General features: G+C 42.4%; 1 protein-coding gene and 1 pseudogene across 19 annotated transcripts in view; one reads left to right on the top strand and one right to left on the bottom strand.

The window, feature by feature from the left end:
- Positions 1 to 26,947, top strand: part of Eif4g3 (eukaryotic translation initiation factor 4 gamma 3) — a 210,279-nt gene that overhangs the window by 43,169 nt on the left and 140,163 nt on the right. For all 19 annotated transcript variants that reach the window (XM_040756302.1, XM_040756301.1, XM_040756300.1 and 16 more), the window contains 2 exons: positions 979 to 1,054; positions 11,275 to 11,403. The gene's annotated coding sequence lies outside the window, so the exon portion shown is untranslated. Of the gene's footprint in view, positions 1 to 978; positions 1,055 to 11,274; positions 11,404 to 26,947 lie in introns of those variants that run through there.
- LOC121144068 overlaps positions 1 to 26,947 on the bottom strand; it is a 38,315-nt pseudogene that overhangs the window by 10,434 nt on the left and 934 nt on the right.

The raw sequence follows: 26,947 nt of genomic DNA, 5'->3' as shown, positions 1-26,947 counted from the left end.
GGATTTATGATACAGTAACTAAAAACATGAACCAGTCTGCTGGAATCAGGTTACAGGATTGTTGGAGTTGAAAAAAAACAGGTGGAAGTGAAATCATTTGTATCATTTGCATCTGTTGTAGAAAGTACATAATCTGGGATGGTATAAGCAGTTCTCTTGTAAAATAGTGCCACACCAGCTAGGATGGCTCCTGTCTCCTAGTTTTCAGTTGAATAAAATGACAGTCTTTTGTCTTTTAATGTCTTTGTGTTCTGAAACATTTTAAGTGACTGCTGGAGAACCTGTTTTTAAGAATGGGAAACCTGCCAGGCAGTGGTGATTTTTCTCCTTTAATCCCAGTCAGTACTTGGGAGGCAGAAGCAGGTGGATCTCTGAGTTAGAGGCCAGTCTGGTCTACAGAGTTCCAGGACAGCCAGACCTACACAGAGAAACTCTGTCTCAAAAAACCAAAAAATAAAAACAAAGACAAATAATAAAAATAGGAAGCTAGTGGATAGTTGTAGAGAAATTAGTTCAATTAGAAAAATTATAGGAAACGGGAAGCTTGAGCTTGCTCTTTGTGCGGCTGTTACAGACTAGAACATTGTCAGTAGTTCCAGGCTGACCTCAAACTAAGGCAGCCCCTCTGCAGGTGCTGGGAGTTGGGACAGGAGGCGCCAGCTCTTCTTTGGACCTTGTTCCCTCACTGTGCTATTGTACTTCTTTTCTGGCTAAAGCAAAGGTGGTCGAGTCTCATAATGGGCCTAAAGTTTGGGGACTCCAGCCATTGGTTTCATCTCCAATGGAAGTTTATTGTGGGAAGCAATTTTGGAGAAATCAAGGTATCACATTAGGAAATTTAAATACTTGATTTTCCTGTTTCTTGGGAGGAGAAAGTCCATGGTACCACAGGTTGGGTAAAAAGTTTGGGTCATTGGCAGAATTTTCTCTTCCTGCTCAGCAGGTCCATTAGAGTTCTCTCCTTAACTCACCTTCCAGAATTCCTAGAGGACCCGTACAACAGCCTCTGGAGGATCGGATCTTCCCTCCCACCGTCTCTGCAGTCTACAGCACGGTGAGCATCCAGAGTGTCTTGTCATGTCGTCTCTGTGAACGGATTAGTGCTTGGTGTTCCCGGCAGTGTTGGGTTGACATAGGCTTCAGGTGGAAAATTAATAAAATTTCTAGTAGTATTAGATATGTATTATGTGACCAGGTAACTTTTACTCACGAGTGTAACCTGAAGAGTACAAGTGAGGTGAACATTGTGTTACAGTTGGCTGGGCTCCCACACTTTCCATTTCCTCTTTCTGTGTGTATTGAGCTCTGGCTCTCATGGTTCAGTGTTGGGGATGTAGCCCAAGTCCATGTGTGCCAGGAGCTTAATTAAACATTCTACCATGGAGCTGTGCTTTAATTTTTTTACACTAATCTTAAATTATTATTTTTTTATTTTATGGGTGTATGGGTGTTGCCTGCATGTGTACTGGTATGCCTTTTTTGTGTAGTGCCCTTGGAGGACAGAAGAGGACATCTCCAAGGGTATATTCGTTGACACAAGTCAGCTTCCTTTAAGCAAACATTACTTTGGGGTTAAAGCATTAGGTTATTTTTACTCTTTTACTATTGTAAAATAATTGAATTTATAATTGTTTCTGCATTGTGGATTTATGATTTTTGTAAAATATCTTTCTAAAAATGAAAATTTTGATTGAAAGAATAGGTTTGTAGCCTACACATAACTCTAATTCCAAAACTTCATGGTATGTATGTGCGAATGTGTGTCTGTGTGTGTGTATAAGATAAGGGCATTATGAGTTCTGGTCTAGCCCAGGATTCATGGTGATATACCATAACTTAAAGAACAGTCATGCTAAGCAGGGCAGTGGTGGCTCATGCCTTTAATCCTACCACCCAGGAGGCAGAGGGGCAGAGGGGCAGAGAGGCAGAGGCAGACAGATCTCTGTGAGTTCAAGGCCACCTAGTTCCAGGACAGGCTCCAAAGCTCCAGAGAAACCCTGTCTCGAAGAACCAAAAAAAAAAAAAAAAAAAAAAAGAACAATCATGTTATTAGAGCCCTCATAAATAAGATATTTGATGGTGTAAATTCATACTTTGAAGACAAGCCCATGAAAACCCTGAGAGTGATGGAAGTACCTGCAAGGGGGGAGACCTTCTACCTAATGAGCCTTCCTCCTCCACGGCTTATAGAAGTTTTGACCCTCAGCTGTTGGATTTATTTGTGAGAGTTACTTGACTTTTAATATTTAAAGTTACTATCATATTTGTAACACATGTGTACACTGTATATTGTGCCTCTTGTAAAAGGATAAGAAACTTCAAGCATTAAAAACTACTCTTAAACATGATTATCTCAGCCTGTCATGGTGGTACTTGCCTTTCCTCCCAGTATTCAGAGGCAGAACCAGAGACAGGTGGGTCTCTGCGAATGAGCTTGAGGACTGCTTGATTTACATAGTGAATTCCAAATCAATTAAGGCTGCATAGATAGACCCTGTCTCAAAAAAATCAAAAGCCAAAACAACAGATGACCTACTTTTCCGTGTGTGTGTGTGTGTGTGTGTGTGTCTGTGTCTGTGTCTGTGTCTGTGTCTGTGTCTGTGTCTGTGTCTGTGTCTGTGTCCCTGGAAGTCCTGGAACTCACTTTGTAGACTAGGCTGTCCTCAAACTCAGAAATCTACCTCTGCTTCCCGAGTGCTGGAATTAAAGGTATGCACCATCACTGCCTGGCAACTTGGTTTTTTTAAAGTCTGGTTCTTTTCTAAGTTACTTGAGTGTTCCCAGACTATTGGGGTGAAGCAGTCCGTCTGCCTCAGCCTTCCCAGTAGCTGTTTTCTTCCTCAGTTTAAAAATTACACTTATTTTACTTTAAGACCTTTCTGTGTATCCATGACAGGCCTTGAACTCATATAGGTCTGGAGTGCTGGCATTTTTTGTTTTGTTTTGTTTTGTTTTGTTTTTCAAGACAGGGTTTCTCTGTGGGTTTGTAGGCTGTCCTGGAACTAGCTCTTGTAGTCCAGGCTGGTCTCGAACTTACAGAGATCCGCCTGCCTCTGCCTCCCGAGTGCTGGGATTAAAGGCGTGTGCCACCAACGCCCAGCTGCCTTTGTGTATTAGTTAGGTTATTTTGTATTCAGTTATTTTTAACTTAGTTTGTAGAAACTTTTCTTTGAAATATTTATCAGAGGTAAGTCAGATTTGAGGGATGAATCCATTTAATGAAGCATGATCTTCAAAGAAACCCTTGGAAAGTTGCGCTAGTGTGTTACAGGGTATAGGAGAGAGGGCAACCTGGGGAGGCGTGAGCCGATCTGCAGTGTGTCAGTTATGTGGCTGTGCAGTAAGTCTGTCATGCTGTAGACGTTTGTCTCTTGTTTTAGAGAAATTCGATTTTGTGACTGTTAAGCTAGTGTATAATGTGATTGCAGTCACACTAGAAATTGAATAGTGACTGCTGTCGGGATGGAAGTCTGTCTTCAGGCCCGCTGGAAGGGAAGTTTTCCTATTTATTCATTTTCAAATATTCCTTTGTTACTTAAGTTGCTTTTTAAGAGAGGAATTACTGTCATGCTGTTACAGTTTTGATCCTTGTAGGCAGTTAACATTTTATATATGAAGTCCTGGTTCTTCCATCCTGTAGTTGTATGTAATATTTAGGAAATCCTGTTTTGGTAAATTTTCCCCAGCCATTGAGTGTTGAGTAGACCAGCTCATCAGTGGAGGTCCTAATTCAGAGAAGCCGGACCTTGCTCAGACAGTTCTTGTTGGGCAGTAGTGTCCAGACTGGTGGGAGTCTGATCGACTATGCCGTCACCCAGTCTATTGTTTTTAAACCATCAATGTGGTGATTTATTTATAATCATTGAGACACACAGCATAGTGCACACATTCATGTTGTGCACATTGGTAATGTCGTGAGGCATTCATCCCAAGAAGACTGAGTCTCACTAAGTAGCCAAGGCTACCCTAGAACCCACAATTCTCTTGCCTCAGTTGTTGGAGTGTTAGGGTTTTGGGAGTGGCCATGGGTCTCCTTTTGTTTCTTTCTTTTTTTGTGGTAGGATTCTACTATGTAGCTGAAACAGGACTAGAGTTTAGTATGTATGTTAGGCTGACTTGAAACTTATGGCGTCTTCCTGTCTCAGCCTCCCAAAATGTTGCATTTATAGATATGAGCTGTCATGCCTGCTCTTTTGGGCTTTATATGATTTTGTGTGTGTTTATCCTATGTGTATGCATGTTTATGTAATGGAGTGCCTGGCATGCACCCAGGTTTGAGCATATAGACACCAATGGTTGATATTGAATGACTTTTTTTATTGCTTTCTACTGATCTATTTATTTACTTATTTTGGTTTGTTTGTTTGCTTGTTTATAAGACACAGTTGCACCATGTAGCTCTGACTGTCCTGGAACTCACTATGTAGATTAGACTGCCTCTGCCTCCTGATTGCTGGGGTTAAAGCATGTACCACTGTTCTTGGTTTCTTCTCTCTCTTCTGAGGAGTCTCTCCCTGAGCCCGGAGCTCACTGTTGTGGCTTCACTAGCTGACCAGTAACTCTTGAATGCACTGTTTCTGTGCCCCCACACACTGGGGTTCCAAACTCAGGTCTGAGGATGGAAGGCAGAGCACCGTTTTCGAAGCCAGCCTCTCCCTGTCCTGATCCCCTCTAAAGTACTCTGTGCTGCACCGTAGGCCTCAGAGGTGCTTGTTACCAGTCTGGGTTTGCTTTCCTGCCTGTCTTTGTATCTGCTAATAAATGACATTTATGAAAGTTTAGATTCTTTGTTAATATTTAATGTGGATTTCTCATTAATGTTAAATCAGAGACCTAATTATAATATATTTAATATGTATCTGCTTGCTTTTCCTTCTTCAGAAGAAGGATTAACCTTGGAGATATAAAGGAGTGCTCGGCTGGTAAATGCCAGTTAAGAAAGGCTTTCAGGTTTCTCAGATAAGAGTAGAAAGAATCTATCAGAGTACATTAATAGTGTGTTTCTTTAAGCTGTGGAATATTCCATCTCCTGAGCCATTTCATAGTGTTCCATGAATCATTACTCAGAAGTAAAGCAACTCCATGGAATGTAGTGGTCTGACAGGTCCTTGGAAGTTGGACAGTTGTAAGAACTGTGCTGGATGAGGGTGCAATTAGTTTTAGAAAGAAAAAAAGGTCATTATTTTAGAGAATAGGTTTATTACTGTTATACGTTGGTGGCATGACAGAGAGCCCATTTTTTACTGTAATTGGGTAGACACCGGCCAGTGTACCTTGCACTTAATGCTGTTCTCACTTTTGTGAGCACACCTGGGTATATGGGACACCTCTGGTCACCACTTGAGCAGGATTAATGGTTTTGTCCATTGTGTTTCACAGTTACTCTGGGGCTTGGGTCACAGTTCATGGTAGAACCCCTTGCTTAGTGACTGACTTTGAGTTAGGTCCCCAGTACTTGAGGCTGGGTATGTAAGTATGTATGTGTGTGTAAACTGTTTCTTGGTTGTTAAATTTCCATATAGAATCTTCCATGCAAGGGTATATTACTTCTTCAGGTTTTATACATTCTAAAGATGCATTGGATATGTTAATTTTTAGACCTGTAAAGTCAGTGGTACAATTTTATTCTCTCAAGATGTACTTTTAAAAGTTGATGTGTATGTATGGGTCTATATGTCTATGCCATGTGTATTGCGGTATCTGCAGTGGCCAGAAGAGGGCGGTAGATCCCCTGCATCTGGAGCATAGGTGGTTCTGCAGTGTAGGTGCTGGAAACAGGATTCAGGTCTCTCTGGGATTCAAAGAGTAGCAAGTGTTTTTAACCTCCAAGAGGTCTCTCCAGCCCCTTTATTCTTTTTTCCCCTCTTTGTTCTTATTTATTTGTTTGTTTTTCAAGACAGGGTTTTTCTGTGTCATAACCCTGGCTGCCCTTGGACTCACTTGTGGACCAGGCTGACCTCAAACTCTGCCTCGTCACCTGCCTCTGCCTCCTATGTGCTGGGATTCCATCACTAACAACCATTCATTTGCATCTTTATGTATTCCTGGCTGTACTGGTGGTCTGTAAAGAAGCCAGACTGGCCTGGAGCTTGCAGAGATGCTCCTCTTCTCCCTTCTAGAGTGCTGGGATTAAAGGTGTCTGCCACTACACTCCAAATAAACATTCTTTAATAATTAAAAATGTAATTAGCATGTGTGAAGTAATTATTTTAAAGAGACTTTGAAAATCCAGTTCAGGACTCTCTCTGTGTGTGTCTGTTTTTCTGTCTTTCCCCGTTATTAAGATTTTATATGCACACACACACACATGTGAAAGAGGCATAGTATTGAAATGTATGATTCTGGTAGGTTCTTAAGCTATGTTAGCTGGGTTGGGTGGGAAGCTTTATGGAAGAAAAATCATTACGATTTGGAAGTTGGGCAGGCATTTATCTGAAGTGCTAATTGTGTCCTAGTACAAGCCGGGCAGTCACAGACAAGGTTTGGGGCATGATTTTTTCCTCTTCTTTGTTTGATTATTATTATTGTTATTTTTGGTTTTTCGAGACAGGGTTTCTCTGTATTGTTTTGGACTCTGTCCTGGAACTCACTTGGTAGACCAGGCTGGTCTCGAACTCACAGAGATCCGCCTGCCTCTGCCTCCTGAGTGCTGGGATTAAAGGCATGCGCCACCAATGGGCGGCTGTTTATTTTTTTAAGAAGGGATCCACTATGTAGCCCTGGATAACCTGGAGCTTGTTAGGTAGACCATGCTGGCCTGGAACTCACATAGATCTGTTTGCCTCTAACTCCCATTTACAGGCATGAGGTACCACCTTATGATCTGGGCTCCTTTTGTTTGTTATATGTGGGATAGGTTCCACAGAGGAAAGCTCCGTGGAGAGGGAGGTTACCTCTCCCTGTTTAGACTTTAGCTGGAATGTGGGATGTAGTCACTTAGGGAAGGGCGACTGTAGGGTGTGGACAGATCGTTTTGCCCCTCCCCCCCAAGAGGAGAAAGCTCAAATCAGCTAGCAACTCTTGACCAAAAGCAGACTCCTGACTGAGGCTGAGCAGAAGTCACGTGTGCCCCACCATAGTGTGCTCTTCCGTCATGTTTGAAACCCCCCTGTGGTACTGTGTCTTCAAGCCGCTTGTCCCAGGGGAAAAGAGGGAATGTAGTTGTGGTAGAAGCAGGCCAACAATGCCTTTCAGTTTCTTTAAGGTTGGGAAACATGGCAACCCAGGCATGGAGGCTATGTTGAGTTGAGGAATTCATCTTGAGAGGAGATTTAGCGTGACATTATACACGTGAGCAGAGCCTATGTAATTGAAAAGGGCATTGTAGGCTTGTGACATTGGAGCATGCTAGGGATTAACACCATCAGAGTATTGTTTGTTGAATTTTGAGGGTGTGAATTGTAGAAGAGGTAAAGTATAGTCTCAATTGCAGTGCTGGGAGTGTTCTGCCCTGACTCCATAAATCGTAGAAAACAGTAGGCTATAGATTTGAACGTCTTTAATATCAACTCTTGTGAGGCAGAGGTGTGGTGGTTCTCTGGGAGTTGTAGGCCAGCCTGGTCTACATAGTGAGGAGACTTTTTATCAAGATAACTAAAACCAATAAATAAATGGAGAGCTTGACTAGTGTACCTAGAAAGATTTAGGTTACATTCCGTGTACGGTGGCGAGGAGATCTGTTCACACTGGGTTCATGCTACAAACAAGCGTCTTTGTTTGATGTCATCAGTTTCTGGCTATCTGAAAATTGGCTGTGTCGACCTCATCGTTCCCCAGGGATTTCAAGCTTTTCTCGTAACCCAGTATGAACTTCAGGAATGTAGATTGCAGGAGTGGAGGATGTGAGAGGATGGATAGGCTGAGGCAGCAAAGGAAGTGCGTGTTGGGAAGAGAGCTTGGACCTAGATGTTTTTGGCTGTGGGCTGTGTTGGTACATCCTGGTCACACAGTGTAGCACATGCGTGCCCACCAGTAGGCTGTCTGCAGCTAATTTGTGTTTTGGCTCTGTGGGCTGACATTTGTGGTGCTGTGCCAGCATCCAGGTGATGCCAAAGCTTCTAGTCTAGGGACACACTGAAAACTGCTGCATTAGAGTAAACCCATCATATCCTCCCAGATGTGATAATTAAAAAATCAGAGTGCTAGTCATTTCAGTCTAAAACTGTCATTTGGGGTTTTAAAACCAACACTTTAAATGTTGATAAGAAAATTAAATATGGTATGAATACTTTATACTATCAATGTGAAGCATACATCATTTAACAGATTACATGAATAGTTTTTTATTTTACTTTTTAAAATTTTTTAAGGTTAAGGAAAAATAGTTTATTGAGTATACTGCAGGAAGCCAAAGGACTGGGCAGCAACTAGAGTTCTGCTTGCATCATAGGGCAATGGGCTATAAGAGTCTCCATTTGGGAGAAGTAGCATTATGGTTAGGATGTTTCCAGATGTGTGATTGACACTATTTGAAGGTGGACAGCCCAGATTGGCCAGTGTACAGTTCTGCTTGAGTCAACGTGCAGTTTCTGCCCTCCAGATAAGAGCCATGCAAGCCACTCAAGACAGACCTGTGCCATTGTAAGACAGGTTCTTTCTCTCTTTTGCAAAAAAACTGAAAATTTTTGGATTTATTTATTTTATGTGTATGAATATTTTGTCTGTGTGTATGTATGTGCACTGTGTGTGTGTGAGATCCTCTTTGAGGTCAGAAGAAGGTGTCTGATCTCAAAGGAGTAGATGTGGGATTGTTGTGAGCTGCCATGTGTGTGTTGGGAGTTGAACCCAGGTCGTCTGCAAGAGCAACAAGTGCTCTTAATCACTGAGCCAGCTCCAACCCAAGAAATTAAATTTTTTGCACAGCCATACCAATAGTCAAATCTGGGTCTCTAAGACCAACATTCTTGATGTTGTTTGGCCTGCTTAACAAGATTCCTGGGCTAAATATTTACAGTCTGCATGTTTCTGTTTTACAATTGTTTGGGAGGTAATGACCTGTAACAACCTCAGAATGGGAATTTAGCGACACTTCTGTGATGTATGCTATTCCAGACCAATCTAACAATATGATTTTGATACCAGTTTCAATTTATTTATTGTTAAATACTAAGCACAGAGTTACACTAGTACCTTGGAATTAAAACCAGTTGCCTTGGATCAGTTATATAACCAGGTCATTAATAATGGGAGGTCAGCCAAAAAAACCAAAACCAAAACAAAAAAGCATCGTGTAATTGTTAAAATCATGTTTTAAGATGGAAACTGCCTGGGTGATGTTGTTACAGGCTTTTAGTTCTGAGGCAGAGGCAGAGGCAGAGGCAGGCAGGTCTCTCTGAGTTCGAAGCTAGCTTGGACCTTCAGAACAGCCAGAGCTCTTACACAGTGAAACCCATCTCGAAAAAGCAAAAACAACAACAAAAAAGATGGGAGCTGACTCCTAGGAAGCCCATATTTATTTAACAGTAGCCTCCCAGTGCTCTGCAGCTCTGCCCTCTGGGGAAAACTGAGTCCCTTGACAGTGGCCTTCTGAACTTGTGAAAGAAAACATGTTGAACACACACACACCCTGGAACCCAACCCCAGGGAAGCTAGGGAGAGAAGATTGTTGTGAGTTTGAGGCCAGCCTGGCCTGTAGTTACAAGTTACTTTGACTTTGTTGTGAGACACTGATTCAAAATTCCAAAACCATAATAAATCGAAACAACAACAAATCAGTTGTTTTCAGATCTTTTGACCACAGGGATAGAAAAAAAAAACAAAACAAAACACCAAACAAAATCAATGTGGCCGTTTTGTGAGGGACTGCAACCATGTAAATGTTATTGCTTGTTTTTGTATTTATGTTTAAGAGCTATTTATTATTTTATGTGTTTGGGCACTGCATGTGTCTATTAGGGTGTGTGTGTGTATGTGTAGGGGGAGCTGGGATGTAATAGATTCTCTGTGTGTGTATATAGGGGAGCTGGGGTATATTAGATTCTCTCTGTGTGTGTGTGTGTGTAAAACAGTATGCATTTCTGTTCTTGAGTGTGTGGAGACCAAGCAGGTTCCACTCATGACTGTCCACCTTACCTTTGGAAACAGAGTTTCTTAGCCTTGGGTTTACCAGTTGGCTAGGCAGGAGGACTGTTGAGCTCTGGAGATCCCCAGTCCCAATGAATCTTTCCTGTGGGTGATGTAGATCAATTGTGGGTCTTCATGCCTTTGTAGTAGCCAGTGTGTTACTTACTTAGTCAATTGAAAATGCATTTAATACACCTGACCAACCAAATCATACAAGAATAGCGTAGGCTGCCTTTACAGTCCTGAGAACATTTAGATTAACCTGTCAACAGGCAAAGGGCTTAGTAGTGCTCACTTACATAGTTCATCGACTTGTAGGTGTGCTCTTGTGCCATCTAAAGTTTGGGAAGCAAGTCTTAAGCCGGTTTTAATTGGGGAAAATAATTGCTTTTATCCTTGTCTTTTTTTTTTTTTTTTTTTTACGAGACAGGGTTTCTCTGTATTGTTTTGGAGGCTATCGGTCCAGCCCAGCCTCCAACTCACAGAGATCTGCCTGCCTCTGCCTCCCGAGTGCTGGGATTAAAGGCGTGCGCCACCACCGCCCGGCTTAACCTTGTCTTACAGTATTTTTTGTTTTGATAGAGTATCATGGAGCCCAGGCCAGCCTTGAATTTGAGCTTGCTGTATAGCCATGGATGACCTTGAACAGGCTGGCACCACCAAACCCAGCTCATGTGTTCCCTGGGTTTGACCCCAGGCTTGATGGCACACTAGGCAAAATCACTCTTCCAGCCTTTCCCTCTTCTCTTGAGGCAGCCTTGCTGTAGAGTACAAGCCAACCCTGAACTCAGCATCCCCTGCACACTCCTCCAGAGTGCTGGGATTATAGGCAGGCACCATCACGGGGGGCTGTCTGGAGTCTTGACAAACATGTCATGGGATTCTCATTCACACTACAGCAAAGCTGGGCCTCTGCAGTCGCCTCTTCACTTCCATAAGGATTTATTTCTTGTATCTTTTGTAAAACACTTGATACAGTTTCAAGTTTCATTTAGCATATTTTTTTGTTTTAGGATTTTTGGTTTGTTTGGAGACTATGCTTTAGGAATTTATCACACAGATGGAAATATTCATATATTCTCACATTAAGCGCTTCTTCAGTCTAGTGCTAGTTTATTGTAATTTGTGAGGTACACTGTCCAATTTAAGCAGTGATTTCGGCCGTACTTGTAGATTTGGTCACTAATCTACTGTTCTTTCATTTCCTCACAGGTAACACAAGTAGCAAGACAGCCGGGACCCCCAACCCCTTCCCCTTACTCAGCACATGAAATAAACAAGGGGCACCCCAATCTTGCGGCCACGCCCCCGGGACATGCATCGTCCCCTGGACTCTCTCAAGTAAGAAATGCAGGTTTTCTTTTTAAAAAACATTTCCTTGCAATCCTTGTATTTCAGTTTCTCTAAATGAGACCCTGTTCACTGGTGGTTAGTGCAGAGCCCTTGAAGGCTTGGGTCCCTTGTTCTGTGTGTCTGCCAGAAGCTGCCACTTCTGCTTTTCATCTTGGAGTGATTAAAAAAGAAACCGAATTTATATTTAGTTTTTCCTATTTATTTGAGAAATTGGTCAGTGGTTCTAAAATTAATTAAGAGAAGAAACTTGGGTGTGCTGAACCTGCCTTTTAGTGTCCCCTGCATTTCCCTTTCCTTTTTGGTGGAGGGGACAGTGCCTTTCTGCTTTAGTGGAAGGCAGATGACCTTTACTATAGGGCAACTTGGGTGGGTGTTTTGTTCAGTTTGTTTTTTTGCTGGAGTTCTTTGGGGTTTGTTATGAATTGGGACTCTCAGCAGGTTTTACTTTATGGGCAGCACAGACCTTGATCTGGCTTTAGTGCATCCCAAGTCCTTCCCTAGATACTGTCCCGCTGGTGACTACCCCTGTCGCATGCTTAAGAGCTGTCTAGAATAGGAGTCCTTGGGAAAGGAACCTTGGATCTCTGGAAGAGCCATAAGTGCTTGTAACTGCTGAGCCATCTCTCCAGCCTACATTTAAAACTTTTGTTTCATATTTTAGGTTTTTAAAGAACTTGACCATTAGGAAACTTCTAAAATTAATAAAAAACAATTCTAAAACTGTTGATTATTATGTTTGGGGTTATTAATCATAGTTTAAACAACAGATAGTTCCCAACAGGAATTATAATTTGCTAGACCATAATCAGTCTGTTTCTCTGTTAAGGACTCTATAAATTAATTTGTCCTGGATCTGTGAAATGTTTGTTTGCATATAATAGAACTCTCATTTTTAAATATTTAAACTCTTACTTGTTTACTTAGCTCTTGGACAGAGCCGTCCAACCTGTAATTAAGATGTATTAATCTGAGTCTCATCAAGAGAAAAATGGGAGTGACTGGGGTAGGGAACATTGACTATAATGAATTAGGTATAACAGATTGTAGTAGAGACAGGCTGAATGAAAAGAAAGGACTCCAAGAGTGTAAGAGGGGCAGATGTGTGCAGAAGCCCCTTTCCTAGGACTGATGAAAAGAAAGGACTCCAAGAGTATAAGAGGGGCAGATGTGTGCAGAAGCCCCTTTCCTAGGACTGATGAAAAGAAAGGACTCCAAGAGTGTAAGAGGGGCAGATGTGTGCAGAAGCCCCTTTCCTAGGACTAATGAAAAGAAAGGACTCCAAGAGTATAAGAGGGGCAGATGTGTGCAGAAGCCCCTTTCCTAGGGCTGATGAAAAGAAAGGACTCCCAAGAGTGTAAGAGGGGCAGATGTGTGCAGAAGCCCCTTTCCTAGGACTGATGTCTCCTCATATTGGAGGGGCCTGGGGTGCTGCACAGTTGAGCTTTCTCAAAGTCCTTCTTCTGGAACTTGCTAGAAGCTTGTCCTGTAGAGTGTTGGGAAGCTCGTTTCTCTCACATTGATTTCTGACCAAGAGCTGCTGCAGTGCAAATGGTTCAGGCCTCACAGTGACATTGGGTGAGAGGGTTAGGAGTCGCTAGTGGTGGGGTTGTGCCACAAGCTGTGCTTGCTGCAGATTTCCTTTTGTCCTCTTCCTCACTGAAAATTTAAAACTTCCAAATGACTCTGTACGTAAGTCAGCCACACACTCAAACAGAGAAAATGCAAAAAGACCTAAACTCTGTGCCGTTTTTTTAGATGTTGTAGTATATTAGTTTGCTTTCAGTTGCTTTGGGAAAACACTGTCTTAGGGTTTCTATTGCTATGAAGAAACACCATGACCATGGCAACTCTTTTTTTAAAAAAATTTTAAAAAGATTTATTTATGTATACAGTGTTTTGCCTGCATGTGTGTCTGTATACTAGAAGAGGGCACTGGATCTCATTACAGATGGTTGTGAACCACCATGTGGTTGCTGGGAATTGAATTCAGGTCCTCTGGAAGAGCAGCTAGTGCTCTAACCTTTGAGCCATCTCTCCAGCCCCACGGCAACTCTTAAAGTGGAAAAAAATTTAACAGTGGTAGCTTGCTTATAGTTCAGAGGTTCAAGTCTATTATGGTGGAACATGGCGGTGTGTAGGCAGACACAGTGCAGAGGTAACTGCTACACGTTGATGTGCATGCCAAAGGAAGTAGATAGTCTCATTGGGCCTGGCTTGCATATATGAAACCTCAAAGCCTGCCTCCACACACTTCCTCTAGCAAGATCACACCTACTCCTAATAGTGCCACTCCCTTTGGGGGCCATTTTCTTTCAAACCATCACACTGACCAAAAGCAACTTGAGAGGAAAGGGTTAATTTCAGCTTACAGCCTGCAGTACATCACTGAAGGGAGGCAGGGCAAAGCTTAAGTACGAACCTGGAGGCAGGAATGACGAAGAGACCCTGGAGAAACGATACTTACTGACTTGCTGCCTGTGGCGTGTTCAGGTTTCTTGTTTATAGTACCCGGAATGGCACCACCCAGAGTGAGGTGGGTCCTCCCACATCAGCTGTCAATCAAAAAAATGCACCACAGGCTTGCCTACAAGCCAAATGGATGGAGGCTGTGGTTGTTTGAATAAGAATGGCCCTCGTAGGCTCATATAGGTTGTGACTTTGTTGGAGGAAGAATGACACTAATGGTGGATTTTGAGGTTGCAAAAAGCCCATGACAGGCCTTATCTGTATCCCTCTTCTTCCTTTCTTCCCTCCTTCCCTCTCATTTTCTCCTCGTCTCCCCAACTCCTACTCCCCCCCTCCTCCTTTGGATCAGGATGTAGCTCTTAGCTGTTCCTCCAGTTGCTATGTGTGCTGTCATGCTCCCGCCATGATGACCATGCATTTACCCTCTGAAAGTGTAACAAGCCCCAATTAAATGCTTTCTTTGTAAGAGTTGCCCTGGTCAATGGTGCTTCCACATCAATAGAACAATGGCTAAGACAGTTGGAATTCTCTATTTTGTGTCAAGTTGACAGAACCTTAAACTAGCACAGGTAGATAGTGTCCCCTTTCTGGTTCTGTGTAGGCTCTGAGCCTTGTGTAAAGGGAGTGGTGTGGCCTGCTGAGAGGGCCCTGGTAGCAGTCTACCCTTTGGAGCAGGTCCTCTCAAGCAGTTTTCAGGAAGGCTCTCTGCTACAAGTCTGCAAAGTAGGTGCTGGCTGCTGGGCACTGCCTGCCCACTGTACTGCACCGTGAATCTGGACAGAGCAAGCTGTGCCAAACCGGGAGCTGGTTAGCAGAGAAGCCAGAGTTTGAGGCAAAGTCTCCTGAAGGTTGTCTGTTTAGTGTCCTTGTTGACAACAGTGTCGGCTGAGACTTCAAAATATTTATAGAGCCAGATCCATTTTCCCATCATAGGCAAATTGGGCAGCTTTTGAGCTGAAAGTTGGTGAGTAAGGAGCGAGAGTCCTTCATAGCTGAGATTGTTACCGTTTCAGTGTATGATTTGACCGAAGCAGCTGGTCCAGAGTACTTTAATTTCCTGAGAGTCAGGGTTTGCTAGAATTGCATAGTTCGCATTTAAGAAAAGATGTCTTCTCAGTGGTGTCAGTTGTGAAGCCACAAGAGCCATGGGTTTTGCTATTTTCTGAGCTCTCCTTAGATACTAGAACACATGAATAGCTAGGAAGCTAGGAAAAGGCCACTAGCTATTATCTCGGGTTTCTTTGTTCTTTGTCTGCTGAGATCACACCTGATTGGATGAGTGGACCCAGTAAGTTGAGTGAGTGTGAGTGTGTGTGTGTGCACGCGAGCACACACACATAGGATCCATGAAGGTGTGTCCCCCCGAAGCTAAGTCCTTAGTCCTTTTTTACTTCATGTTTTTAGGCAGGGTCTCACTAAGTTGCTCAGGCAGGCCTGGTTTGTGGCAGTCCTGTTCCAGTCCCTCTCTAGCAGGAATTACAGGTTTTTGCCACTAGACCAAACTCTTTATTATTTTTTTATTATTAATATGACAAATCATTCTACTTATTGGTAACTTTTTTTTTTTTTTTTTTTGGTTTTCTGAGACAGGGTTTCTCTGTATTGTTTTGGAGGCTGTCCTAGAACTCACTCTGTAGACCAGGCTGGTCTCAAACTCACAGAGATCCACCTGCCTCTGCCTCCCGAGTGCTGGGACTAAAGGTGTGCACCACCACCACCCAGTGGTAACTTTTATATTTAAAATTTTCCAGTCCTATGAGGAAAACAATTACAGCTTCATGACTTTGACAAGGAGCCTTACTAAGTAGGGAAGTTCTAATTTTTCCTAATTATATCTTGTTGGTGATAGATGAGTGTTGAATTTCCTTAAACAGAAAAACAAAGTTAAAATTTACAGTTTTTCTTGTCTTTCCTTTTAAAGAACACTTTTAAGCACACCTTTAATCTCAGCATTTGGGAGGTGAAGGCAGGTAAATCGATGTGAGTTTGAGGCCAGTCCTGTCTATAAATCAAGATCTAGGACGGCCAGAGCTGTTATACAGAGAAATCCTGTTTTGAAAAAACCCAAAATGGGTGAGGGTTAAACTTATGTATACATATGTTTGCATGAACATATGTGATTTTTGTATATGTGTACCACATGCATGCTTGGTGTCCAGGAGGCCAGAAGAGGGTCTTGGATCCCCTGGAACTAGAGTTACTGATGATTGTGTGCCACCTGATGGGGTGCTGGGAACAGACTGTAGGTCTTTTTAAGAGCAACAAGTGCTCTTAATTGCTGACCCATCTCTCATGCCCTCTTTTCCTCTATCGTGACGTACATCCTGTCTGCAGTATCTTTGGAGGGAGTTGGGTGTGGAAGCCACCTGGGGGGCAGCAGAGGATTTCTTGCTATCTGTAGTACTAACAGCATGCATACCCTGTTGGTGCCAAATGCTGTTTGCTTGTTTTTGTTAATATATTCTCATATTTAAAAATAAATATTCTTATATTTCAAAATAAATTTCAAAATCTATTGTCTTTTTGTTCTTGTTGTTTGAGCCTGGGTCTTGTGTAGTTCAAGCTTGCTTGGAATTTACCAGATAAATGAGGCAGGTCTAGAACTCACAATCCTCCTGCCTCAGTCTCTGTTACGCTGGAGTTACAGTATATCATTATGTTCAGCTAGAACAAATACTGTCTGTTGTCTTTACAGTTGTCATTAGTATAAGTCAATCGTACCTTGCTGCTGTGGCTCAGGACTTTAATCTCAGCACTTGGGGGTATGAATCAGCAGGATCAGGAATTCTAGGCCAAGTTCCCAAAAGAGAAGGAAAAAAAATGAATAAGCTATAAATACCTGGGACAACCACATGGTTTGTGTGAGGTATGTTGCACAATTGTGGTGATCATTTGAATTTGTGGTGGCTTAATGTGGCAGAACAAGTGGGGAATTTCCATGGCCTTGTCATCTTCTGCTTTTCTCTACAGGACAGCTACAATTGTATTTGTAATGCAGGACTTCACCCACTGTGTTCCTAGTGGTACCTCGTCTTAGCAGTCTTCTAACTTATCTAGAGGAACTTTTGGATGTGATTTCATCACATTGCACAGAACTGCAAAAATAGCCTGGTTATTTAAAAAAAATTCCATGCTTGATTTTTAAGTGCTGTTGTTATGGTAATGACTAATTGTTATCCATATTGCACAGTGAGCCCAAAGGTTAGGGTTCAGCTTGGCAAAACTATGCCATCTACACAGGTAGAATCCATTTTAGAAATCTCAAAGTAGGGGCTGGAGAGATGGCTCAGCAGCTGGGAACAGTGGCTGCTCTACCGGAAGATGGGGTTCAATCCTCAGGACCCATGTGGCAGCTCACAACTCTCTGTAGCTCCAGTTCCAGGAGATCTGACACCCTCACACAGAATATATACAGTCAAAGTATAAAGTGAACATCTTAGGAAATGAAAGGACTTTTTATAAGAACCAACTTGATTATGGTTTCCTAGGCATTCCTTTGTTGTCTTTTATGTGGTTTCAGCTTTTGATTGGTGTGCCTCATTTTCACCTAAATGCTGCCAGGGGGAAGAACAGTTTTTTTTTTTTTTTTTTGGTTTTACGAGACAGGGTTTCTCTGTATTGTTTTGGAGGCTGTTGGTCCAGCCCGGCTTCGAACTCACAATGATCTGCCTGCCTCTGCCTCTCGAGTGCTGGGATTAAAGGCGTGCGCCACCACCGCCCGGCCAGGATTGTTGCCTTTAAAGGGAGCAAATAGGAAGATTATTTGAAAGTTTGTGAACTGCAAAGGACAGTATATAAAAGCTCCTTTTGCCTTCCTTTCTTTTGAGACTTGTTTCTCATGTAACTTAGGATGACATCCCTAGTCCAGGCCTTCCTCTGCCTCCCAAGTGCAAGGGTCATTTCTAAACTGTCTGCCATTTCTAAACTTTCCTACATAAAGTAAATAACTCTCAAGCTATCAAATTGCACCCCTCATTTTCTGTCCCACTAATTACATTTTATACATACATAACATATATAAAAGAAATTATGCTGCCAATATCTTGTCATATTTCACAGGTAAAACAAGTGTCTTTTTTGTTGACTGTTCACAGTGCTCCAATTCCAGACACCATTCTATGTTATCAAGGCCGTGTCAAAACCTCTGGGATTGTCCATCCCCTCCATGACAAGCCTCAGTACAGTTGATGCTTGCCTTCACCAGATAGCCTAATTAGTTAAGAGCAGAGTGTAGGTGACGCAGTGTTGTTGGGAAGAGAAACACTAAGGTATTTCAAAGAAGCAGCTGACAGGCGTACAGCTGCAGAAGTGAGGCAGAAATGGTGTCAGTGCAAAAGCCTGCGTGCTCAGAGTGTGGTTAGGGATGGAGTTCAGGGCCAAGGGGGAAGGCCTCTCAGTGCCCAGTATCACAGGATGCCCTTCATCTGTAAATTATGGAGTTTGTATGTGCTCCGATATTGCCATTGGCTGCAATATCAAGTTATTCCTTAGTGTGAAATGTCCACTTTGTACTTTTTATTATTTTTCCTGGTGTTCTCTCTTAGTCTCAGAGGACTAAGAGGACATGGTGTCCAGACTGTAGTTCCCTGTGCTCAGAGAGTCAGTGCCTGACTCTGTTCTCAGTGTGTCTGCTGAGAGAATGTGATTGCTAAATTGGCATTTGGCAGTAGATTTTGTTTTTGTTTGCTTGCTTGCTTAAGGGTTTTCCTGTATAACCCAAGCTGGCTTGCATTCTCTATCCTCCTGCCTCATCCTTGCTAGGCCTGGAGTTAACAGCTGTGTGTCACCATGTCTGCTCCTGCCTATTGCAAAGCTTTTTATGTATACACAGGTGCAGGTTTCTTCTTTTAGGAAACTAGAGCAGGTTTAGAGAGAAATGTTTTGGGTTACCAAGTAGACAGGTAATAGAAACCAATATTTGAACTGCAGCTGTCATTTGCCACTCCCCTGGAGTGAGGGCGGTCAGCTGTCCAGTTTCCATGCTTAGGGAGTGACTGACACTCTGACTGCTGTTAAGGGTTCATGGAGAACTTCAAGGTTCACATTGGGAATGGAGAAGTTGGAACAGAAGTGATGACTCAGAGGCCAGCTGGCTCATTTACATAACCGTTTGGCAACCTTTAGAAGGGAGGAAGTAGCTAAGGCACTGGAGGCTAGCTTGGGAAGATGAGCTGTATGGAGGACTAACCTACAGATTTCACTCTTGCTTCTTCCATTCTGAGAATGGTCACAGCACCTATAAAGGCCGAAGGTTAAACCATTTGGAGACAAATACCAAAGTACTAGAAAGAGGGATTATAAAACTTTGCATTATCTATATAAAAAACGAAAACTATCAAAAAGGCCATCTTCTGTTTAGCTTGTCCTAACTCTAAAAGCTGTAAGGAATAAAGACTTTTTGAAGACTGGCCCTCACTGTAGGGTTTTTTGAAAAGGATAATGTCACAAAGGATGATAGTGCCATAAGGCTCTCAAAGGAGTACTTAGTTTTCAGGAGTTAGAAGGACATACACCAGGTCTTGCTCAGATTAGAGATGGGTTGTAGGCATATCCCACTCTGCAAACATTAAAATAATTGCAACTAAATTGCCAAAAGCTGTTCTTCCAAGATCACAGACCTAATTCACAGCAGAGCACAGACCAGTGTTTATGTACACTCTTTAGTTCTAGGTTGCCATTACCTGGATGGTAAGTGGATTGTCAGGGCACCTTGTGACACAGATATGGTTATTTCCATTTTGTAGATTGAGATGAGTTGATTTGATAACAGCCAAGTCAGCACCCCAGTTGTCAGCTTCTATGTTTTTTTTTTTTTTTTTTTTTTTTTTGGTACTCAGACTTGGACTTTGGGCATCACCCATGTGAGGTAAGTGCTCCACCACTGAGCTACATTCTCTAACTGCAATTCCCAATTTCTCCACTCTCTTGTATTCTCATAATTCATTGTTTTACTTCAGGTTCATTTTTAGGTATGTGAGCCTTTTATAACTCATTCAGAAACACAACTGCCATTCACAATATGTCCTTTGAAATACCGTCTCTGGTCTGAAGACTTGGCTCAGCAGTTAAGGGCACTTGCTGCTCTTCCTGGAGATCAAAGTTCATGTTGTAGTACCCACATCAGCTGCTTCACATTACCTATAACTCTTAACTGCTGGCAATCTGACATCCTCTTTTGACCTGTAGACAACTACACTGGTGTGTGTATGTGTGTGTGTGTGTGTGTGTGTGTGTGTGCATGTGTGCACAAATAAAAGAAAAGAAATAATATGTTTCATAATGTTTGGGGTTGGGAGATGGCTCTTTAGATAATTACTTGCTGTGCAAGTAGGACGACTCAATTCTAATCCCTAGCACCTACATAAAAAGCCGGGTGTGATGGCATATGTCTATATTTTAGGCTCTGGGAGGCAGGAACAGAGGATCCTGGGGCTTTATTGACAAGCTGTCTAGCCAGTCGATGAAATGTGGATTTAATGAGAGACCCAGTCTCAAGAAATAAGATGAACAATTGAGTATGATAACCTGATGTCATGTTTGTCTTCCACACATGGACATGCACCTGCACATAGACACATCCAGGCATACACACTCTACACACACACAAAGGAAATAATACATTTCAGTTTTTAAGCAGTCAACTTGAAACACCTTTGCTAAACAAGTAGGCTTTATAAAAATGTATCTGCACAAGCCTGGTGGTTGTGACACACCTTTCGTCCCAGGGAGGCAGAGGTGGGAGGATCTCTGATTTAGAGGCCAACCTAGTCTATAGAGCGAGTCACCGGACAGCCAGAACTGTTTCACAGAGAACCCTGTTATCAAAAAGCAAAAACCTTTATCTGCTCAGTATTGAAAAACAAAGGAAAAGGAGGAGTTGCAGGACTCACGGAAGATTATGTCTACTGTGACAGATGCATGGAATGAGAGCCCTGGCTGAGATAATTTTGGGTGTAAAGAAGAATCTAGAGAATAGATAAAGGTTGGGGTGAGGGGGAGAAAGCAGTACAGACAAGAGAGAGGGTGTCAGAGCAGGTGCAAGCAGTGTTGGGTCTAGCCCAAGCCCAGTAGAGCAGATGCCATAAATGTCTTGTAGGTGCCGGGGACTCAGTGAACCAGCAGGATCTTCCTGCTGGCACCTGATGTGTCATGGTAGCGGAGAAGGAACTGGGTTGCTCTGCTGCGTAGGGTGAACAGTATAGTTGCTATTGTGAGACTATGATGCATCCCAGACATAAATGTACTTTGAGTGCCATCCTTTTAGATGAGTTGCCATGGCCCAGGGAAAAGCATGGCTTGACACTTTGACCTAATTATTAAGAATACAAAAATTGTTGTCCATGGAGTTGCCTTTGATGTCACTGCTCAAAACTGAGGGGTGGCTCAGTGGTTAAATGCATTGGCAACTTTTTCAGAGATCTTGAGTTCAGGTCCCAGTAACCACATAATGGCTTATAGCTGCTATAATGGGATTTGGTGCCTTCTTTTAGCATGTAGGTATACCTGCAGATAGAGCACCATATACATAAAATATTTTTTTTAAGAATGAAGGGTTCTTAGTCCCATCTTCCCACTGAAATCAACTGAGACTGTATGGCCCATTCCTCATAGATGCAATTCATTGCTTGGGTCTGAGCCTGGGTATTGTGATGAGTGCCCAGCCTCGAGAAAGCAGGCACGGACTGTGCCCTTTGCTCCTCACTGCCACAAGTGAGCTTCCTGAAGAGCACGCAGCCCCGTCCTAGAGCACACACACAAGTGAAGAGATAAGGCTGTTTCTTCATCTGGAGATAGCCTGGATGACCGAAGCCATTTTTGTGTAGTTCTGTAAGAGGTGTTCCTTGTGTGGCTGCTTTAGTTTGTAGCTTTTGATGGTAGAGCTGGATTACATGCTGAGGTGTGGTGTGGTTTGCACCGCCTGTTGGTTGCAGGTGCCTTTGCTTCTGTGTTGAAGTTCAGTGGGTTCCAAGCGTTTTTAAGGTTGCGAAACAAAGCCCTCCATAGGATTTCTAGCGGCTGACCTGACCCATAGTATGTCCTGAGTCCTTTGCCAGCAAAAATTAGTTATAAGTGCAAAGTTATTCCCTTTGACTATTTAACAGTGTGAGTACTTTAATTTATTCATGTAAAAGAGAAGATCTTATTGAGAGTAGGTGGGTATTGACCCTGATAAACTTTGAGTAGAAGTTTATTTTTTACATAGAAGTGTAACTATAAGATGGCAAGTCTACCTGTTCAGATCTTTTTCTGAGGAGGAACGGGTCCTTCAGTCATTCCAGCTCTTTTCTGTGAGGACTCCCTTGAGTTCCTGAGCTGGGAAATGAGGAGACTGTGGACGTGACCTAGAGAATGAATGAGCAAGTGATCTCTCTCTGAATAGAATGTTTCCAGGATACAGTCAGCAAATGAGCATTCATGGAAACAAGGGCAGGGTTTAGATACAGCGAAATACTGTCCCCACATAGCTGATTTTAAAGTAGTTAAAGAAATGGAACACAAGAGATTAAGGAGGATTTTTTTAATGCTTGTTTTCTGTGCTATGTTATTAGTATTTCAGTTTATAGAGTATGGTGAGAAATCAGTTTGCTTTCAAAATTGCCACATTCTAGGATTCTGTTGATAATGATAAATATTTTGACTTGGGTTGCTGAAGGTGACAAGTGGAGCTGTTGAAATGGATGGTGATAAATGACTAAAGCTATTTCCGTTTGTTGAGGACAGTGCTCATGTGCTGTCTGTTTATAGGGTAACAGTAAGAATGATTGGATAGCTTTAATGTGGACTAAATATGTACCATGTCTTAATGAATGGATGAATTGCCTAAAACATTCATTCACAATGTTCCACAATTAAGTAGAGTAGTATTTATGGCAGATAAGCCCTCCACAGTTGTACAGTGCCCCTGGTGCTGAAAAGCAGTTTCATTCAGAAATGAATAACCTCTCAACTGGAGCACTGTGTGAAGAGGCCGGAGAGGAACAGAGCAGTCGGATTTTGTAAAAAAAAGTCTTGGGAAGATTTTCCTTCAGTTAGATAGCTAAAAAGGGATTGATCACATGTCTTGCTGAATTAATTCTCTGTGGGCTAGGGCACCCTGCAGCAAATCCAGAATGTCCGAAAGTTGCCAGTGTGCTGTGGCATTCATTAAGGCAGCCTTAGACAGCACTGCACATGCTTGTAATCCAGCATTTGAAGCAGTTGTCCCGAGTTTGAGGTCCACTTGGGCTACACTGTGAGATCCTGCCTTTAAAACAAAACAGAAGTTGTGTGAGGGAAGCTCTGGCACACACCTTTAATCCCGTCACTCAGGAGGCAGAGGCAGATGGACCACTGTAAAGTTCAAGGCCAGTTTGGTCTACGTAATGAGTTCCAGGACAGCCAGGACTACATAGAGAAACCCTGTGTCAAAAAGCAAAAAAATCTTTTTTTTTCTTTTAGTTTTTTTTGAGACAGGTTTTCTCTGTGTAACAGCCCAAGCTGTTCTGGAATTCACTCTATAGACTAGGCAGGCTGTCCTCGAACTCACAGAGATTCGCCTGCCTCTGCGTCCCAAGTGCTGGGATCAAAGGTGTGCTCCACCACTGCTCAGGAAAGTTTTTTTTTTTTTTTAAGAAATTGGTGACAAATCTTAGGTCTACCCTTAACTAACTATGAGACCTGGAATAAATTTGAATTTTCATTGTGCATAAATAGGAACAGGCATGTGAAGTGGTGTAAAATCAAAGCCAACAACAGGCGTGAATCCTGGCAGATCTGGTTACGTTCATTGCTTTCCCTTTACAATCCTGGCAGATCCAGGTGTACGTTCATTGCTTTCCCTTTACAATAAGCTTGTTATGAATGGTAGGACTGTTCCAAGTAGTTCTCTCTCTGCTTTTAATTTCTTTTCTTCTTTATCCTCCCCACCACTCTGGGTTTTTGAGATAGGGTTTCTCTGTGTAGCTCTCCTGGAACTTGCTCTGTAGACCAGGCTAGCCTTGAACTCAGAGGTCCACTTCCCTCTGTCTCCCATGTGCTAGGAATAAAGCTGGCATTATTGAATTTCAATAGCAGATTTCTAGTGCTTTTTTTTAACCTCTTTAATTTCAGTTCATGATACTTTATTTTTACTAAAGTTATTGATCTGAATTTTGCTGCTTCCTGTTTTAGGAGTCAATGTGACTCTCACTGTAATTTCTATGATGAATTTATATTTCTTTCGTAGTTTATGCTGTTAATTGTGTGTGTATGCATGCAAAGTGTGTGCATGTGTGCGGTCATGAGAGGTCAGAGGAGACTTTATGGAGTTAACCCTCTCCTCTCCTCTCCTTTATGTGGGCTCTGGGGATAGAACTCCGGTCACCACCCTTCAGTGGAAAGCACCCTTCCCACTGACCCTGTAAGTTTCTTTAAAAAGATCATAAAAGCCATCCTTCAGGCAAAGCTATGTCCATACAGTGTATTAAAAATCCAGAAAGTCCCTGAGAAGTGGAAATTAGTGACCTAGGTACTATCTTGAAACAGAAAGCGGAATCTGAACTTTTCCTAAAAGCTCTCAGCAGCCTTTGTTAAGGTAGCCATAGAGCCTGTGTGAAGGGAAGTTCTGGACAGTGGCCCCTCTGTTTCCGCCTCTTTACCAGTCAGTCCTCAGTCTGTTCCTGTGTTTGGAATTAGCCTGTAGTTAAGTATCCATCCATTTATTTTCTGAGGTGTGTGGGTTACACATGCAGGGACAGAGGATGTCTGTGTAGATGATTCTGTCTGTCTGTCTTTACGTGCTTCTGTGATTACAGAAGCTTGCTTGCTGAGCTTTAACAGCGAGGGCCTGACATGCGGAGCCATCTTGAACGAGTTGCTTTTTTGGTGCTTCCAGTCCTGACTTCTTTATGTTGGTTGCCACTGTTCCGCTCATGATGGCTAGCTGATAGCATTTCTCTGGCACTGGGTCATTGCTTCCCTGTGTACAGAGGGCTTTTCCTTAGCTCTTTCCTTAGTTTTGCTGTTACTTCTGGAGCTAGGACAGTCCTATTCAGATAGCTGTTGGTCTCTACCGCTGTCTTAAAGTGGCTTTGTTTCCTTGTAGTTTGTTTGACATTTGACCCATTTTGAGTTAGCTTTTGTGTATGGTACAGGGTCTATGCTATCGTATCCTGTTTTGGGTTGGTGGGTGTTAGCAGTGGGATCTGCTCTTCCATTGAGTCACTCCTTAGCCCTCATGAATCCAGCCAGGCTTGTATGTTTTTAGCTCTCTCAGCACCATTGATTAGAAACACTGCCTCTTTGGGTGGTCATTTCCCATATATTTGAGTGGTTTTTTTTCTGGGCACCTCACCTCAGTCTTTGTCAGTGGTCTTGTTACTACATCAGCACTACTCTGGTTTGGTTTTTGAGGATTTGTGATAAATTTCAAGTGGAAGGGTGTGAGTTACCCAGCTAAGTTCTTTTAATGACTGTTTAAGAGTCTTTGGAGGCGTATACCTGCACTCAGGTGGGCTTTTTGCATTGAATGTAGAGGTCCTATTGGTCCTATTGGATAGGGTTGGTAATAGGTAGCATTTTCATGCTCATTCCTTGGCTTCTTAGTTTAGTCACCACTTTGACATTTATTGCTTTGTAAATGAAGCTTTCTATTTTTCTATTCAGATAGTTGCATTTTTACAGTAATTTTTATATGTTGACTTTGTATCCTATTTAATTCAAATCGTTAGGAGAGTTTGTGTGTACGTGTGTGCATGCATGCATGTGTGTGTGTGTGTGATAGCGAGAGATACCTTTGGGTGGTCCTACCACCATCTAGTTACTGTTTGGCACCAAACTCAAGGCTTTATGATAAACTCAAGCACTGTACCACTGAGATGTATCTACAGTCTTCCCAAGGTTGTATGGTCAGTGAGCAGATACATGAAGGTTGTCTTTTCTTGTGTGGGAGTTTAAAAACTTCCTGTTCTTTCCTGTTGGTTGGATCTTCTGCTGGCCAACAGGGCCTTCTCTTGTCCTCCATCTTCTGGGATAGTGCTTATTAGACTTTTCCATTAAATGTGATGTTTGTTGTGGTTTTCTGTATGGCTTTTGTTATGCTGAGGCAGTTTCTTTCTAGCCCTAGGTTTTTTGAGCTTTTAAATTTATTATGAAAATATATGGTTCTTTGTGAAGTTTTTGTGTATTTGGGTTTTTGTTTTTTATTTTCCTTTTTGTAGCTTTTGTTTGTCTCATTTGGTTTGTGCACATGAGTGCAGGTCCCACAGTGGCCAGAAGAGGGCATCAGATCCCCTGTAGCTTAAGTTACAGGTGGCTGTGAGCCACTGTATCTGGGAGTTGGGAACTGAACCCAGGTCCTCTAAAAGAATAATACTGGCTACTAACCACCAAGCCATCTCTCTAGCCCCTGTGAAGTGTTTTTTTTTTTTTTTTAATGCAATATATTTTAAGAGTTACCTCACCACTATATAGAATTTGTTTCTGGAATGCAAGGACAATTCAGTATTGAAAACTGATTGTTGCAGCCCATCACACAAGCATAAAGAATGATAAACAGTGATCTCTTCAAAGGACACAGAAACATTTCCCACCCCAATGTCCTGTCCTGACTGGAGTACTCGGTTAAGCAAAGCAGAAGGAAGCAGCCTCAGCAGAATCGAAGCCTCACCTAGAAAACCCCAGGGAAAGTCTTATCTTCCTCAGTGCTGAACTTCACATATTAAGAAGAACATGATAAAGATGTCTATAGTCACCTCATATTTTCTCACGTAAATAATTTGTAGGCTAGGTCTGGCGACATTCATTTTTAATCCCAGCACTGGAGAGGCAGAGAGGCAGGCAGACCTCAGTGTGTTCAAGGCCAGCCTAGTTTATGCAGTGACTTCCAGAACAGCTACATAGAGAAACCCTATCTCAAAAAGCAAGGCAAAATCGAGCAAACAAAAACTCTTAGAGATTTTTATATAATTAAAGTAGATATGTACTTGTCAGGAAATAAACTTGCTCTTTAAGGAATTTACATTCTAAGCTTTGACATTGTCCATTTCTCTACTTCATTGTAATGTTTTAATTATAGTTTATTTTGTGGTGTGAATATGTGTGTCCATGT

The sequence above is a fragment of the Mesocricetus auratus genome, unplaced genomic scaffold, assembly GCF_017639785.1.
Source record: "Mesocricetus auratus isolate SY011 unplaced genomic scaffold, BCM_Maur_2.0 Super-Scaffold_100014, whole genome shotgun sequence".
Classification (NCBI taxonomy): domain Eukaryota; kingdom Metazoa; phylum Chordata; class Mammalia; order Rodentia; family Cricetidae; genus Mesocricetus; species Mesocricetus auratus.
The sequence above is the reverse complement of the archived record's forward strand: the minus strand, read 5'-3'. Positions and strand labels throughout refer to the sequence as shown.